Source organism: Pongo pygmaeus, chromosome 5, assembly GCF_028885625.2.
Source record: "Pongo pygmaeus isolate AG05252 chromosome 5, NHGRI_mPonPyg2-v2.0_pri, whole genome shotgun sequence".
Classification (NCBI taxonomy): Eukaryota; Metazoa; Chordata; class Mammalia; order Primates; family Hominidae; genus Pongo; species Pongo pygmaeus.
The window spans coordinates 29,251,329-29,266,440 of NC_072378.2; the positions used below are offsets into that span (position 1 = coordinate 29,251,329).

The following is a 15,112-nucleotide window of genomic DNA, read 5'->3' on the forward strand; positions in this document are numbered from 1 at the left end:
GCCTAAGCCAATATCTAGAAGGGTTTTTCTGATGTCATGAGTTTTTATGGTTTCAGGTCTTAGATTTAAGTATTTGACTCATTTTCAGTTGATTTTTATATAAGGTGAGAGATGATGATCCACTTTCATTTTCCTACATGGGGCTTGCCAATTATCCCAGCACCATTTGTTGAACAGGGTGTCTTTTCCCCACTTCATGTTTTTCTTTGCTTTGTTGAAGATCAGTTGGCTGTAAGTATTTGGTTTTATTTTTGGGTTATTTATTCTGTTCCATTAGTCTATGTGCCTATTTTTAGATCAGTACTGTGCTGTTTTGGTGACTATGGCCTTACAGTATAGTTTGAAGTTGGATGATGTGATGCCTCCAGATTTGTTCTGTTTGCTTAGTCTTGCTTTGACTATGCAGGCTCTTTTTTGGTTCCATATCAATTTTAGAATTGTTTTTCTAATTCTGTGAAGAATGGTGGGGGTATTTTGATGGGAATTGCATTGAATTTGTAGATTGCTTTTGGCAGTATGGTCATTTTCAAAATATTGATTCTACCCATCCATGAGCATAGGATGTGTTTCCATTTGTTTGTGTTGTCTATGATTTCTTTGTAATAAAATTTTAAATAAAACATTAATGGACATAATATGTAGCACCATTAAGTGTCTATTTTTGAGTCACTCTGCTAAGCACTTTACAGAATTATTTATTCAATATGCTCATTTTACAGATGCAGAAAGATTAAGCGACTAAAGTCACCTCACAAAGGATAAATGGTAGCACTAGAATTAAACCCAAGCAATCTGACTGTAGTTGTTATGTACTTATATATGATACAGTATGCCTTCTATTATTAAGTATAAAAAATAACAAATGATAAATTCCTCATGTTGGCTAGACTGAGGGAGAACAATACTGGAAGCAATATAATATTTTACAATAATTTTAGAAAGGAATTTATCAATATTTAAATGCATACAGTTTTAGAAATAAACTTAAACTGAATAATCTTATATTCTTTAATTTTATTTTAAGGAAAAAATCAACTGCAGAAAATGCAATATTTATAAAGATGATTATGCTATCACTTAGTTGTTATGTTATTCATAATTAAGAAAAAATATTAATAGAGCTATTTAACCTGTTTTGTTAATGTGATAATGATTACAGAAAACATTGACTAATGCTGCTTATAATAATGAAAAACTGGAAAAGTGACTGGTATGCAATAGGCAATCAATAAATATTTGTTAAATAAATAAAGAAAATTTTTCTGCAAATTGTGAATTGTTATCTGAGCAGAATGCTATGTAGCCTTTAGAAAAATAATGTATATCCACATAGCTTCAGAGGATTTTTTGTAACTAATTATATTATTATTAAAAATACTAAAATGTGTATACAAGGTGGTGAGACAACTCCAAAATACAAAACAACATTATGGACTTACCTTTATTTCTAAGTACTTACAAAGCTGTTGCAAAAATTTTAATATACATATTAATGGATTTAGCTATCATATGAGATTTGCAGATATTGTTGCTAGATTTGTTTTTGAATATTTCAGTAGATATTTCTGATTGTTAGAGATCGTAATTTATGACCAAAATAGCTGTTCTAAATCTAATTTTGACACAAAGGCTCAAATTTGTAGCATAAAAAAAATGTTAAGTACTGACTTCTAGTTTTCCAGGAGGTCTGGCATTAGAGATCCATTAATTTTTTAAAGGGTTAAATATTCCTGTTTCTTTTTTGGAAATATGTGATTTAGAGTGCATTGATTCTCCAAGTTTGGCTCTTGGACTAGCAGCAGCAGTACCTGGGTGCTTGTTAAGCATTCAAATTCATGAGTGCCATTCCAGACCTACTGAATCAGAATTCATGAGTTTGAGGCTTAGACTTAGGTCCTTATGTTTTAACAAGATCTTCAGGCAACTCAAATGTCTGCTAAAATTTGAGAACCAATGCTAAGGATGACAAAACCCCATAACTTACTAAACTATTTCCCTTCTATATGAAGCTTTTAAGGGCTCCAAATTCCAGGTGCTAGAAGAGTATGAAATTGAAATATTTTTATCATATAGTCCAGACTTCCGGTATGAAAGATGTAAAATAAAAAAATCCTGAATCTTCTAAGGAAACAATATGTTTAAAAATATCTGAGAGTAGATTTGAGAGTTTTAAAAAAGAACTATTTTTAAAGACATAAAGTAGAGCTATGAGCTCACCAAAGTCCACTGAAGTTCGCCAAAGAGCTGAGTTACTTCAGCTCTCATGAGACCAGTAATTTTTGCTTGACAAAGGTATTTGGCAAGAAAATAATTCCACAATAACACAATTAAAGATACCTAGAACATTGAAAAAATTCTCAAATTAAGATAATATGGCTTAATTCCCAAGAACTTATTTCATCTCTTTTGTTACTAATCTAGAAGGTCAGGAGTGTGGTAAAGGCAGTGTCTGATAAGGTTATGAGCTTCCAAAGAGTTTCTACATTTTTAGTGCAGACACTCTCCCTTTGGGGCAAAGTACATTTCCTCCCATCCCCATTAAAAAGAAAACAGTTAAACTAAGTCATCAGAATGAGATATTTTGATTCTAGCAATTTACACTCAAGGCTTTATGCTGAGTTGTCTTGTTCTAATCAAGCATGAAGGTGTCAAGCACAAAGCACGTGGCAAAGGAAAGATGCTCCCGCCTCATTCTGAAAACAAATACTGATAACCAACCCCACCCTCTTACCATTTCAGGCCAACCCATCTTATGATACTGGGACCAACTTGAAATAATTTAGAGGTATATTTAGGTTTCCCTCTCCCTTACTTCAGTGAAAGATCATTTTAGAATAACTTTAGTCCTTTCCTAAGGGAAAGACAAAAAAGTTTCTACCCCATCAGAACATACGGGGAGAGAAAACACACAGGCCCAGAGGTGGGAAGGTGTGTAACAGTCCATAACCCATTACACAACGATGCAACCAAAGGCTAAACCATGAGTTGAATACAGTTTTAATATTAAAAATAGGAACTAGGTATCATCCAAATGAACCACTGGAAAAAATATTACCATTACTTTAAAAAACACATTCCAATATTGGAAATAATCTGAAAACACTTTCCAGTAGTAACAATCCTCCTTAATATGAGGGACAAAAAAAAAGAAAAGACCAGGCTTTGACCAAGTCCTTAGAGCATATTTCCATTTCATGATTTATATTCAAGAATCAAGCAACAAAGCTGGACAGTTGCCTCTGTAACACTGTGTCCAATAGTGGTGTCCCAGATAGTTTAAGTGCCACTCCTCATTAGATGTTATACTTCAGCAATACTTTCAATTTTAAGTCTGTACTTTAAGAGGGACCCACAGGCACACAGCACCAGGCAGAGCAGTGTAAGACTGGAAAAGAAGACTGAACTTTTGATTGGTCACTCACATGTTCTCTAGCGAGATATAGAATTACATTTACACTCTTTCCTTGCATTTCTTCTATATTAATGATCCCTCTTGCAAGAGGTGTAGGAGAAAGAGTGCTGCGTCAGTACAAGAAGAAGAATTTTTGGTCAAAAGTTGATACCGTTTAAATTCCCTCTCCCAACCCTTCATGCAAAAAAAAAAGGTTACTTCTGAATTAAGGTCTGTATTTAGTAACCAACATTGACTGGACAGAACATACGTGACTTGGATTCCAAATAAATGAGCTTGCTCTTTTTTGGGTTTGTACTGTGCAGCTCTTGCTATCAGGAGGCATCTGTAGGATTTTGATCTCCAAGGAATTGTGGGTGAGTCACACAGTTTTGCTTAGAAGTAGGCAAAAATTAGCTGGGTGTGGTGGTGGGCACCTGTAATCCCAGCTACTCAGGAGGCTGAGGCAGGGAGAATCTCTTGAACCCGGGAGGCAGAGGTTGCACTGAGCTGAGATCATGCCATTGCACTCCAGCCTGGGTGACACAGTGAGACTCTGTCTTGGGAAAAAAAAAAATAAAAGAAGTAGGCAGAGTCAAAAAAGCAGCTTCAAATAATTAATTCCTTTGTCCATATGAGTTAAATACAAATGTACATATTTTAGGTTTTTAAAAAACAATGGAATATGGGAATCAATTTTTTAAAAATTATTTTTTGCTTTCTTTCTTCCTCCCAGATGCCTTCTGATTGACCTAGTACACTGGGTTAAAAGGGAATTCAAAAACATTAAAAAAAAAGTTCACTGGTTTTGATTCATCTCACTCTTTTGGCCTGGAGATTAGGCCAAACATCAAGCATGTTGGGAGGGCAACAATTTAAAGCAACATTATTGACTGTAAAGCATTTGCCAGGAATTTACAGTTCAAAACGACAGATAACAATTATTGTCATAACACAAGAGAATGGTAAGCAGCTTTGTGTGGTATGAAAGTTAAACAGCTCTCAGGGGTTGTCCATTCCTGCAAAACTTTATGTATTAAGGTGGGCAGAAGGCAATACCTTTACACACTACAGATGATCCATAGAAAATTAAGCTCCAGAACTGCTCACATTACCAAAGCTGGTACTGGCTAATACTATGAAATGCGAATCTGTGCTTTATGCATGTACTACTCAACAATACTACCACTCAACAGAATCCCCACACTGCAAGGTGCAAGGTAGATTAATCTTTGCCCTCTTTTGGAGAGCTTGAAAAATTCCTTAAACTTTTAGAAAGAGTGAAGAAGCAAAATAAAAGAGCTTCTCAAAAAAAAAAAATCTTGAATTATCAATTTTTGACGCTTTCTTGCTCTCTCTGGTAAGCCTCCTCCAGGGGTACTAGATGAGACAGTGTGGGAGCAAACAGGACATCCCAGATTTCTGTGTCCCTTTCCTAACAAAGGGTACCACAGAAACCTGCTTTCTACAGCAAGAGGCCAAAGTACTTTCTAGAATTTAGTGCTGAGTAAACTCAGCCCCTTCATCTTTAGCTGCTCCCATAATCACTCTAATCCCCTTAATCCCATCAACCTTCATCATATATATGTATATATATATATACACACACTTATTTACAAGGTTTATAAAAGTATACACACTCAATTTTCAATGCAACACACTCTGCCACAAAAGAAATAGGGTCAAGGTTCTGACATGTCTACAAGTCAAGTGCCATATTGTTACTGGAGACGTACGTAAACTTGTCTTTAGTGTTTGCTATAGAGCACAAAGTCTTGTCATATGGCTCCTGCAATGATAGACTGCTTTTCCTTTGGGAGCATTGATGTTTTATCTACTCAGACCAGAATAAATTTTTACTTGGAATTATTATTATTTTGAGACGGAGTCTTGCTCTGTTGCCCAGGCTGGAGTGCAATGGCACGATCTCAGTTCACCGCAATTTCCACCTCCCAGGTTCAAGCAATTCTCTTGCCTCAGCCTCCCAAGTAGCTGGGATTACACGCACCCACCACCACGCCCGGCTAATTTTTTTGTATTTTTACTAAAGACAGGGTTTCACTGTGTTGGTCAGGCTGGTCTCAAGCTCCTGACTTCAGATAATCTATCTGCCTTGGCCTCCCAAAGTGCTGGGATTACAGGCATGAGCCACCATGCCCTGCTGGGATTTTTTTAATACATGTGTTTACAGTGTGGATGAACTGCAGCTGCATATCAACTCCTCCATATAAAGAAAAAGAAAATGGTGTTTAACTGACTAATAAGTTTCATCTACCAGCTCTGGGCTTCAGTATTGGGTAGAAAGAAAAGAGAGAGACTTCACTCTAAAACCAAAATGAAAAGACAAAAATTTTTTAAAGAATAAAGGAAAGAAAGAGTACTATTGTTGATTCTTTGATCTGTGTCTAAAAGATGATATTCTGACTATCTCAGAGCATACAGCATTAAACACAAATGAGTAATAAGCTCTTCAGGCTTAAAAAAAATGGATGACTAGGGAGAAGTTGAAATGTCCTCGAGAGTCAGATGTTGGAGAATTTTGAAATAATAGACAAGCTTTTGTGTTCATTAAAATTCTTCTCTTTTTAGGGTTTCTCCCCTTCTTTCTTTTCCTTTCCTGTCCCCTTTCCCCAGAAAACATTTTTTTAAAACCAGCAGTTAGTGCAACTAATGTTCACTTAGCATACAGCGCAAACAGATGAAACAAAAAAAGGAATATTCCTTCTTTTCAGTTTTTTCTCTTCACCAGTTAAAAAAAGAAAAAAAAATTCTGAACTCTTTTAAGTCTTCATAGTTCTGAAATAAAAGATGAAAAACCCACAAAGAGAAGAGCACCCCTCTCTAAAAAATGGCATGTCATAGATCCAAACAAGGCTTCCACAGTTTGTCAAAGAGTGCTTGTTAAGGCTTCTCATTTTCTACAGCCTTGCTGTGGAATTCTGCCACATGCAGGCTCTTGTCAGTGTTGCTTGGAATAGGTTTAGTTTCTGTTCCCAGCTGCTCCTCAATACTTTTCAGGTTGAAGTGATCACCCTATGTGATCAAGTTGACGGCTAAGCCAAAATGGCCAAAGTGACCTGGTCTTCCAATATGACGGAGATAGGTCTCTTCTAGCTTCGAAAAGTCAAAGTTTATTACCACATTCACAGCTTGTATATCAATACCTCAGGTAAACAGTTCAGTGCAAATGAGAATAAGCCATTTCAGAAATAATAAAATACACAATTTTGACATTCTTGCCTCATTTTAGCATGAATATAGAAACACAAATAACCCAGTTGAGAAATTTTGGCTGGCCATTCAACTCGCTGAGAGCAGTTAAAGAAAATGATCGTCTGGTTTAGCTGAAGCCTGGAGAAAAGCGTGGTGAGGCCATGTACTTTTTCGTGCTCAGTTACATATGCGTAATACTAGGTTATGTCCTTCAGAGTTAGTTTTTCCATCAGGTTAGTCTCAGGGTTTCTGCAAATGGGAATTCATGAACTTCTGTATACTAAGAGGGAAAGTAGCAGAATACAGTAAAATCTGCCTGTCTTCAGGTAGCATGAGAATAATATCTTCCATTAACTGCACAAAATCCTGTGACAGCAACTTATCTGCCTCATCCAATACTGTCACCTGGACATGACTGACCTTTGCTACTCCTTTCTTAATAAGATTCAGGATTCTCCCAGGGGCAGCAATCACCATGTGCACTGTATCATCAAGCCTCAGTACGTCATCTCCTGAATTGGTTCCTCCTGTGGTCGTAATCACTTTGACTCCTCCCATGTGTTTGCTGACCTGGATGCAAATTTGACTGACCTGTAGAGCAGGTCCTCCTGTGGGAACAATCACCATTGTTTGTATAGTGTCCTTCTTCAGGTCTAGCCTTTTAAGTAGGGGAAGTCATGGGCACTGCTCTTGCCTGTTCCATTTTTTGCTCTAGCTAAGATATCCCTACCAGATAAAGCAATGGGAATGCTCTCTTCTTGAAAAGGAGATGGCTTTTTCCATCCCATTTCAAAAATTCTCATCAGTAACTCCCGTTTCAAACAGTAATCTTCAAATTAATTTCCTCTTGTGGAGGTCACATCCAACGTTTTGATTCTTAGATCCTTTGGAAGGAGTTTTAAAGTCTTCTTCCAGTTATCACCAGGCTTAATAGTGGTGGTCATACTCTGCGCTTGCGGCTGAGTGCTATTATTGTGTTGGTGTTTTTCAGCTGGTTCATCTGTTGCTGCGTCTGTGTGGCCTCTCCTCTAGGGCCACCATGGGGTTTCACGGGACCCCTCAGCTGACCATTTTGACTGGACAGACCCATTATAACAGCGTTCTCTGTTCTGGTTGTGCTCATGCTGTGTTAATTGCAAAGGTGTCTTTCAAACTTCAAAACGTTTGAAAGTCAGTAGAGAAACTGTAATAATAGTTTATTAGGCTGTCCAAAGTGAAGAGATAAATATAGGTCTTGCTCAATAATTGAGTTCTTTTATTATAATGCAGGCAAGCACCCGTAAGTCTCTGAATGGTAAGCAGCAGTAACTTGCTTTCTTGTACTGAATCAACTTTTAATTTTTAAAAGGCCCTCTTACCAGCTTCAATTATAGCTGAATTCACTCACTTCAATCACTGAGGCCACTCCTGTGCTGGACATTCTTGGTCCTTTATTGTTGACTGGAAGCTCCCAAAATAGTGCCACTCCTTCCTCTTTGGACACCTCAACCTGCACCTCCAGATATAATTTCTAAGATCAATTACTGAGACACACAAAGAAAGCTGGTGAGATTTTACATGGTTTAGAATAAAGTCCAAAGAGGCTGTTTGATATAGTGGTTTTTCCTACTTCTTTCTAGAACTCACAGATGAAAAAGAAAAATGCAGAAATATGAGACTCATTACCAAGTGACTCGTCAACACTCACATACTGATGTGTATTTTGTTTTGTTTGTTTAGAGATAGTCTTGCTATGTTGCCCAGGCTGGAGTGCAGTGGTGATTCACAGATGTGATCATGGTTCACTACAGCCTCAAACTCCTGGGCTCACCCTCCCACCTCAGCATACTGCGGAGCTAGGACTGCTGGCATGTGCCATCATACCCAGTTAAATTATATGTATTTTAATTAGGGTAGAACCCTTAGTTATTTCCAAAGCTATTTCTTATACTGTATTTAAAACTTAAACTTAATTCTAAAGAAAAGATAATGAATAAATGAATCCCTTTTTTTTGTTGAGATGGAGTCTCACTCTGTCACCAGCCTAGAGTGCAGTGGTGCGATCTCGGCTCACTGCAACCTCCGCCTCCCGGGTTCAAGTGATTCTCCTGCCTCAGCCTCCCGAGTAGCTGGGACTACAGGACCACGCACCACTATGCCCAGCTAATTTTTGAATTTTTAGTAAAGATGGTGTTTCACCATGTTGGCCAGGATGGTCTCGATCTCCTGACCTTTTGATCTGTCTGCCTCAGCCTCCCAAAGTGGTGGGATTACAGGCGTGAGCCACCGTGCCCGGCCATAACTTATTTTTAATATCTCTTGACTGCAGCTGCTACCACAATTTGCATCTTCAAACTGGTTATGGAGGTTCAAGATGGCTGACTGGAAGCAGCTAGAGTATGCCACTCTCAAAGAGAGGAAAGAAAGTGGCAAGTAAATAGTAGCTGTTCAGGTGAATTCTCTAAGAAAGCATGTCAAGATTCACCACGGAAGTGAGGGGGCTCACGAAGACCTCAGCACATTTTACCAGGAGCTTCTCCTAGCCACACCCATCAGGGCTGGTGCCTGCACCTGTCATTGAGATATTCGTGGGAAAGCCATGGTTCCAGCTCTGCCCAGGTATATCCCACCACCCTCACAAATTAGGAAGCTCAGAACACTGGGCACCCCACTGTCCAGTCCTTCACCTGAAACAACAGAGAGCACCTCACAGTAAATAAAGGTCAGCTCCGCTCCCACCTACTTGTGTGGCAGCTGACTCTTACCTGCAAATGCCATATTCTGAGTCGTAGGTCAAACCACACAGCTCAACACAAAACCTGCTGACAGAAATGCATAGGACTATAGAAACAACCCCAAAGACCCTACCTAGTACAACACTCTCCAGATGAGAAGGAACCAGCACAAGAATTCTGCCACCATTAAAAATCTGAATGGATGGACACCATCAAACGCTGACTCTAGGTTTCCAGCAAAGGTTCTTCACCAAAATGGAGGCAAGAGGATGACAGATGAGGAATTCAAAGTATGGATCACAGGGAAACTCAATGAGATCCAAAATAAGGTTAAAAATTAGTACAAAGAAACCTGTAAAGCAATCCAGGAAATAAAAGAAGATGCAAACATCTTAAAAAGAAATCAGTCAGAGCAATGAAAACTATAAAACTCACTTAGGGAATTTCAAAATACAATTGAATGCTTTCTCAATAGACTAGACCAAACAGAAGAAAGAATTTCAGAGTTTGAAGATTGGTCTTTCAAACTAACCCAGTCAGACAAAAACAAAGAAAAAAGAAATTTAAAAATTCTTAAAGTTCTTGGAACAAAGTCTCCAAGACACATGGGTTATGTAAAATGGCAAAACCTATGAATGACTGGCATTAATGAGAGAGAAAAAGAAAAAGTAAAAAACATGGAAAACATATTTAAGGGAATAATTTGAGAAATTTTCCTTTATCTAGCTAGAGAAGTAGACATACAGATGTAATAAATCCAGAGAAGACCTGCCAGATCCTATATAAAATGAATGTCACCAAGGTATATGGTGACCAGAATGCCCAAGGTCAATGCTAAAGAAAAAACGTTAAAGGCAGCTAGAAAAAAAGGTTAGATCCCATACAAAGGGAATCCCATCAGGCTAACAGCAAACAGAGGAAACATTATAAACTTATGGGGGCCTTCTCAGCAGAAATTTTATGTGGGACTTATATTTAGCATTTTTTAAGGAAAGAGACTCCAACCAAGAATTTCATACATCACCACACCAAGCTTCATAAGTTAACAAGAACTAAAATATTTTTCAGATAAGCAACAGCTAAAGGAATTCATTACCACTAAACCAGCCTTACAAGAGATCCATAATGGATTTCTAAACATGGAAAGAATAATAACTGCTACTACAAAAACACACTTAACTACATAGTCCACAGACCCTATATAGCAACCACACAATAGAAACTACAAAGCAACCAGCTAACAACTTTATGATATGATCAAAATCTCACATATTAATATTAAACTTGAATGTGAATGGTCTTAACACCCTACTTCAAAGGCACAGAGTGGCAAGTTGGATAAAACACAAGACTCACCCATCTGCTGTCTTCAAGAGACCCATCTCACACGTAATGACACTGATAGACTCAAGGTAAAGGGTAGGAGAAAGATCTGTCACCCAAACAGAAGACAAAAAAGAGCAGGGGTTACAATTATTATTTCAGATAAAATAGACTTTTAAAACAACAGCAGTCAAAAAAAGGATAAAGAAGGGCTCTATGCAATGATAAAGGGTTTGATCCACCCACATGGCTTAACTATCCTGAATATATATGCAACTAAAATTGGAGCACCTAGATTCATAAAACAAGTATTGCTAGACCTACAAAAATGCTTAACCACACCATGAGAGTGGGTGACTTCAACATCCCACTGACAGAGTTAGATCATCGAGGCAGAAAACTAACAAAGAAATCCTGGAGTTAAACTCGACACCTGACCAATTGGACATAATAGACATCTACAGAACACTCTACCCAGCAACCACAGGATATACATTCTTCTCATTTGCATATGGAACATATGCTAAGATTGACCACATGCTTGGACATAAGGCAAGTCTCAATAAAGTTAAAAAATTCAAAATCATACAAACTATACTTTTGGGCCACAGTGGAATAAAAATACAAATCAATACCAGTAAGTTCTCTCAAAACCACAAAATTACATGGAAATTAAATAACTTTATTCTGAGTAACTTTTGGGTAAACAATAAAATTAAGGCAAAAATTTAGAAAATTATTTAAAATAAATAAAAACAGACACTATTTTATTTTTTATTTTTATTTTTTATATACATATTTTTATTATACTTTAAGTTCTAGGGTACATGTGCACAACGTGCAGGTTTGCTACATATGTATACATGTGCCATGTTGGTGTGCTGCACCCATTAACTCATCATTTACATTAGGTATACCTCCTAATGCTATCCCTGCCTCCTCCGCCCACCCCACGACAGGCCCTAGAGTGTGATGTTCCCATTCCTGTGTCCAGGTCTTCTCATTGTTCAATTCCCACCTATGAGTGAGAACATGTGGTGTTTGGTTTTTTGTCCTTGCGCTAGTTTGCTGAGAATGATGGTTTCCAGCTTCATCCATGTCCCTACAAAGGACATGAACTCATCATTTTTTATGGCTGCATAGTATTCCATGGTGTATATGTGCCACATTTTCTTAATCCAGTCTATCATTGATGGACATTTGGGTTGGTTCCAAGTCTTTGCTATTGTGAGTAGTGCTGCTATAAACATACGTGCACATGGAGACACAATAAAGCAGTGTTGGGAAAGCTTACATCACTAAATACCTACATCAAGAAATTAGAAAGATCTCAAATTAACAATCTAACATCACACCTAGAAAACTAGAAAAACAAGAACTAGTCCCAAAGCTAGAAGACAATAAATAACCAAAATTCATTAGAGAATTGAATGAAATTGAGACTCAAAAATACATGCAAAGTAATAACCGAAAGCTGGTTCTTGTCAACAAGATCAATAGGACACCAGCTAAATTAACAACAAAGATAGAGAAGATCTAAATAAGTGCAATCAGAAATGGCAGAAGTGAAATAACAACCAATCCCACGGATATATAAAAAATCCTCAGAGACTATTATGAACACCACTATGCACACAAACTAGAAACTCTAGAGGAAATGAATAAATTCCTGGAAGGTCACAACACCCCAAGACTGAGCCAGGAAGAAATAAAAACCCTGGAGAGATGAATATAGAGTTCTGAAATTGAAAAACAAACCTACCAAATAAAAAGGGCCCTGAAACAGGTGGATTCATAGCCAAATTCTACCAGATGTACAAAGAAAAGCTGGTACCAATCCTACTGAAATATTTTTTAAAAATGGGGAAGAGGACTCCTCCCTGACTCGTTCTATGAAGCCAGCATCACTCTGATACAAAAATCTAGTAAAGACACGATCACAAAAGAGAAAATTACAGACAAATATCCCTGATGAACATGGATGCAAAATTTCTCATTAAAATACTAGCAGATGGAATCCAGCAGCGCATGTAAAAGCTAATTCACCACTATCATGCAGGCTTCACTACCAGTACGCAAGGTTGGTTCAACACATGCAAATCAATAAACATGACTCGCTGCATAAACAATTAAAAACAAAACCATTTAATCATCTCAATGAATGCAGAAAAAATGTTTTGATAAAATCCAACATCCCTTCATGAAAAAAATCCTCAACATACTAGGCATGGAAGAAACATACCTCAAGATAGTAAGAGCCCACTATGACAAACCCACAGCCAACATTATACTGAATGGGCAAAAGCTGGAAGTGTTACACTTAAGAACTGGAACAGGCCAAGGATGCCAACTCTCACCATTCCTATTCAACATAGTACTGGAAATCCTACTCAGAACAATCAGGCAAGAGAAAGAAATAAAAAGCAACAAAATAGGAAAAGAGGAAGTCAAATTATCTCCTTGCTGGCAATATGATTCTATACCTAGAAAACCTTAAAGACTTTGCCAAAAGGCTTATAGAGCTGATAAAAACTTCAGTAAAGTTTCAGGATACAAAATCAATGTACAAATCAGTAGTATTTCTATATACCAATAACACTGAAGCTGAATGCCAAATCAATAATACAATCCGATTTACAATAGCCACAAAAAGAATAAAGTACGTTGGAATCCATGTACCCAAAGCAGTGAATGATTTCTTTGAGGAAAACTACAAAATACTGAAGAAAGAAATCATAGAGGATACAAATAAATGGGGAAAAAAACCCATGCTCATGGATTGGAAGAATTTATATTGTTAAAATGACCATACTGTCCAAAGCAATATACACATTCAATGCTATTCCTATCAAACTACCAATATTGTTTTTCACAGAATTAGAAAAAATATTCTAAAATTCATTTGAAATCAAGAAAGAGCCCAAATAGCAAAAGCAATACTAAGCAAAAAGAAAAATGCTGGAGGCATCATACTACCCAACTTCAAACTATATTGCAAGGCTACATTAACCAAAACAACATGATAGTGGTACAAAAACAGACACGTAGGCCAAATGGGAGTCTCTTAGCAACTACTTTACTAATATTAATTTGCTTATATTTTGAAAAAGAGTATGGACCATGTCACTAAGCTGTTATGAGTTACATAATTGGCATGTGAAGTTGGTTGGTGGAGAGGAGAGACTGTGCTTCTATGGAATACAACCTCAGACTGCACTCTGATCCTAATCTCTGTCATGGCCCTATCAATCACGAGCCATCTCCAGAGACTCATTCTGGCCAGATATTTAAAGTACATTTTTCAGTGAAAGTATTCAAACTATAGTAAAATAGGAGAATGAGGTGGAATAATGGAAAAAACTGCTTATAAATTTACTGTACACATAAAAATCATCTCTTCAAATCACCACGCCACCCCTTACTAAATGTGACTAAAGGTTTCCAAAAGCTAGGGAAAGTTCTTTAGCCTTTCTGTGGCTTTGTTTCACCATATTTCTTCTGCGCCCACACATGAAGAATTATGCAGTCCAAAATGTCAATTGTTCTTCTGTTGAGAAACCCTGAACTAGGTGCACTGTGACTTAAGAAAACTACTCCAACGCAAAGACAGATAAATTTGTTCATGTAATTTTTATATTCCAAGTTTAGGGATATTACAGCCAACATGGAAGTAAGGATAAGTTGTTGGTTAAAGAGAAGTTGTTGATCCTTCATTCTATATTAGATGTAAAGAAATGAAAAATAAGGAGTGGGAAAGATTACCCATTCACTCTGCCTACTGAAATTAGGGTTCCACCTGTATCTCTTTACCAGAACTTTTCTGGTCAGGGGAAATAACTTCCTTGCATTTAGCAACAGTTTCATGGGTGGACCTAATTTTTTTTTTTTTTTTATTCGAGACGGAGTCTCTGTCGCCCAGGCTGGAGTGCAGTGGCGCGATCTCGGCTCACTGCAAGCTCCGCCTCCCGGGTTCACGCCATTCTCCTGCCTCAGCCTCCAGAGTAGCTGGGACTACAGGCGCCCGCCACCACGCCCGGCTAATTTTTTTTGTATTTTCTAGTAGAGACGGGTTTTCACCGTGGTCTCGATCTCCTGACCTCGTGATCCACCCACCTCGGCCTCCCAAAGTGCTGGGATTACAGGCGTGAGCCACTGCGCCCGGCCAAGGTGGACCTAATTTTTAACAATATTTTAAGTATTTGAACTTGATTATAGACTGAAGTAAGACAGAAGAGTGGTTGGAAATACAGAGAATGACATTAGATGAACTTATCTAATGCTTTATGTTTCTTCTGTGGAACAGAAGGTGAGACTGTCTGCCAAGCATGAAGGGAGTGTGGGTAAATTAATGAAGGAAAGATGAATGTTTAAAACAGTTTCTGAAGGAAATAGGAGATGGCAGTAACCATAACAAATAAAATAAGAGAAAAGTAAGATTGCTATTAGTTTTAAATAACATCGGAGTGTGTGA

General features: G+C 37.6%; 1 pseudogene; it reads right to left on the reverse strand.

Moving 5' to 3' along the window:
• Positions 1 to 6,292: 6,292 nt before the first annotated feature.
• On the reverse strand, positions 6,293 to 7,727 carry LOC129038762 (probable ATP-dependent RNA helicase DDX6; annotated as a pseudogene).
• Between the last annotated feature and the right edge of the window lie 7,385 nt (positions 7,728 to 15,112).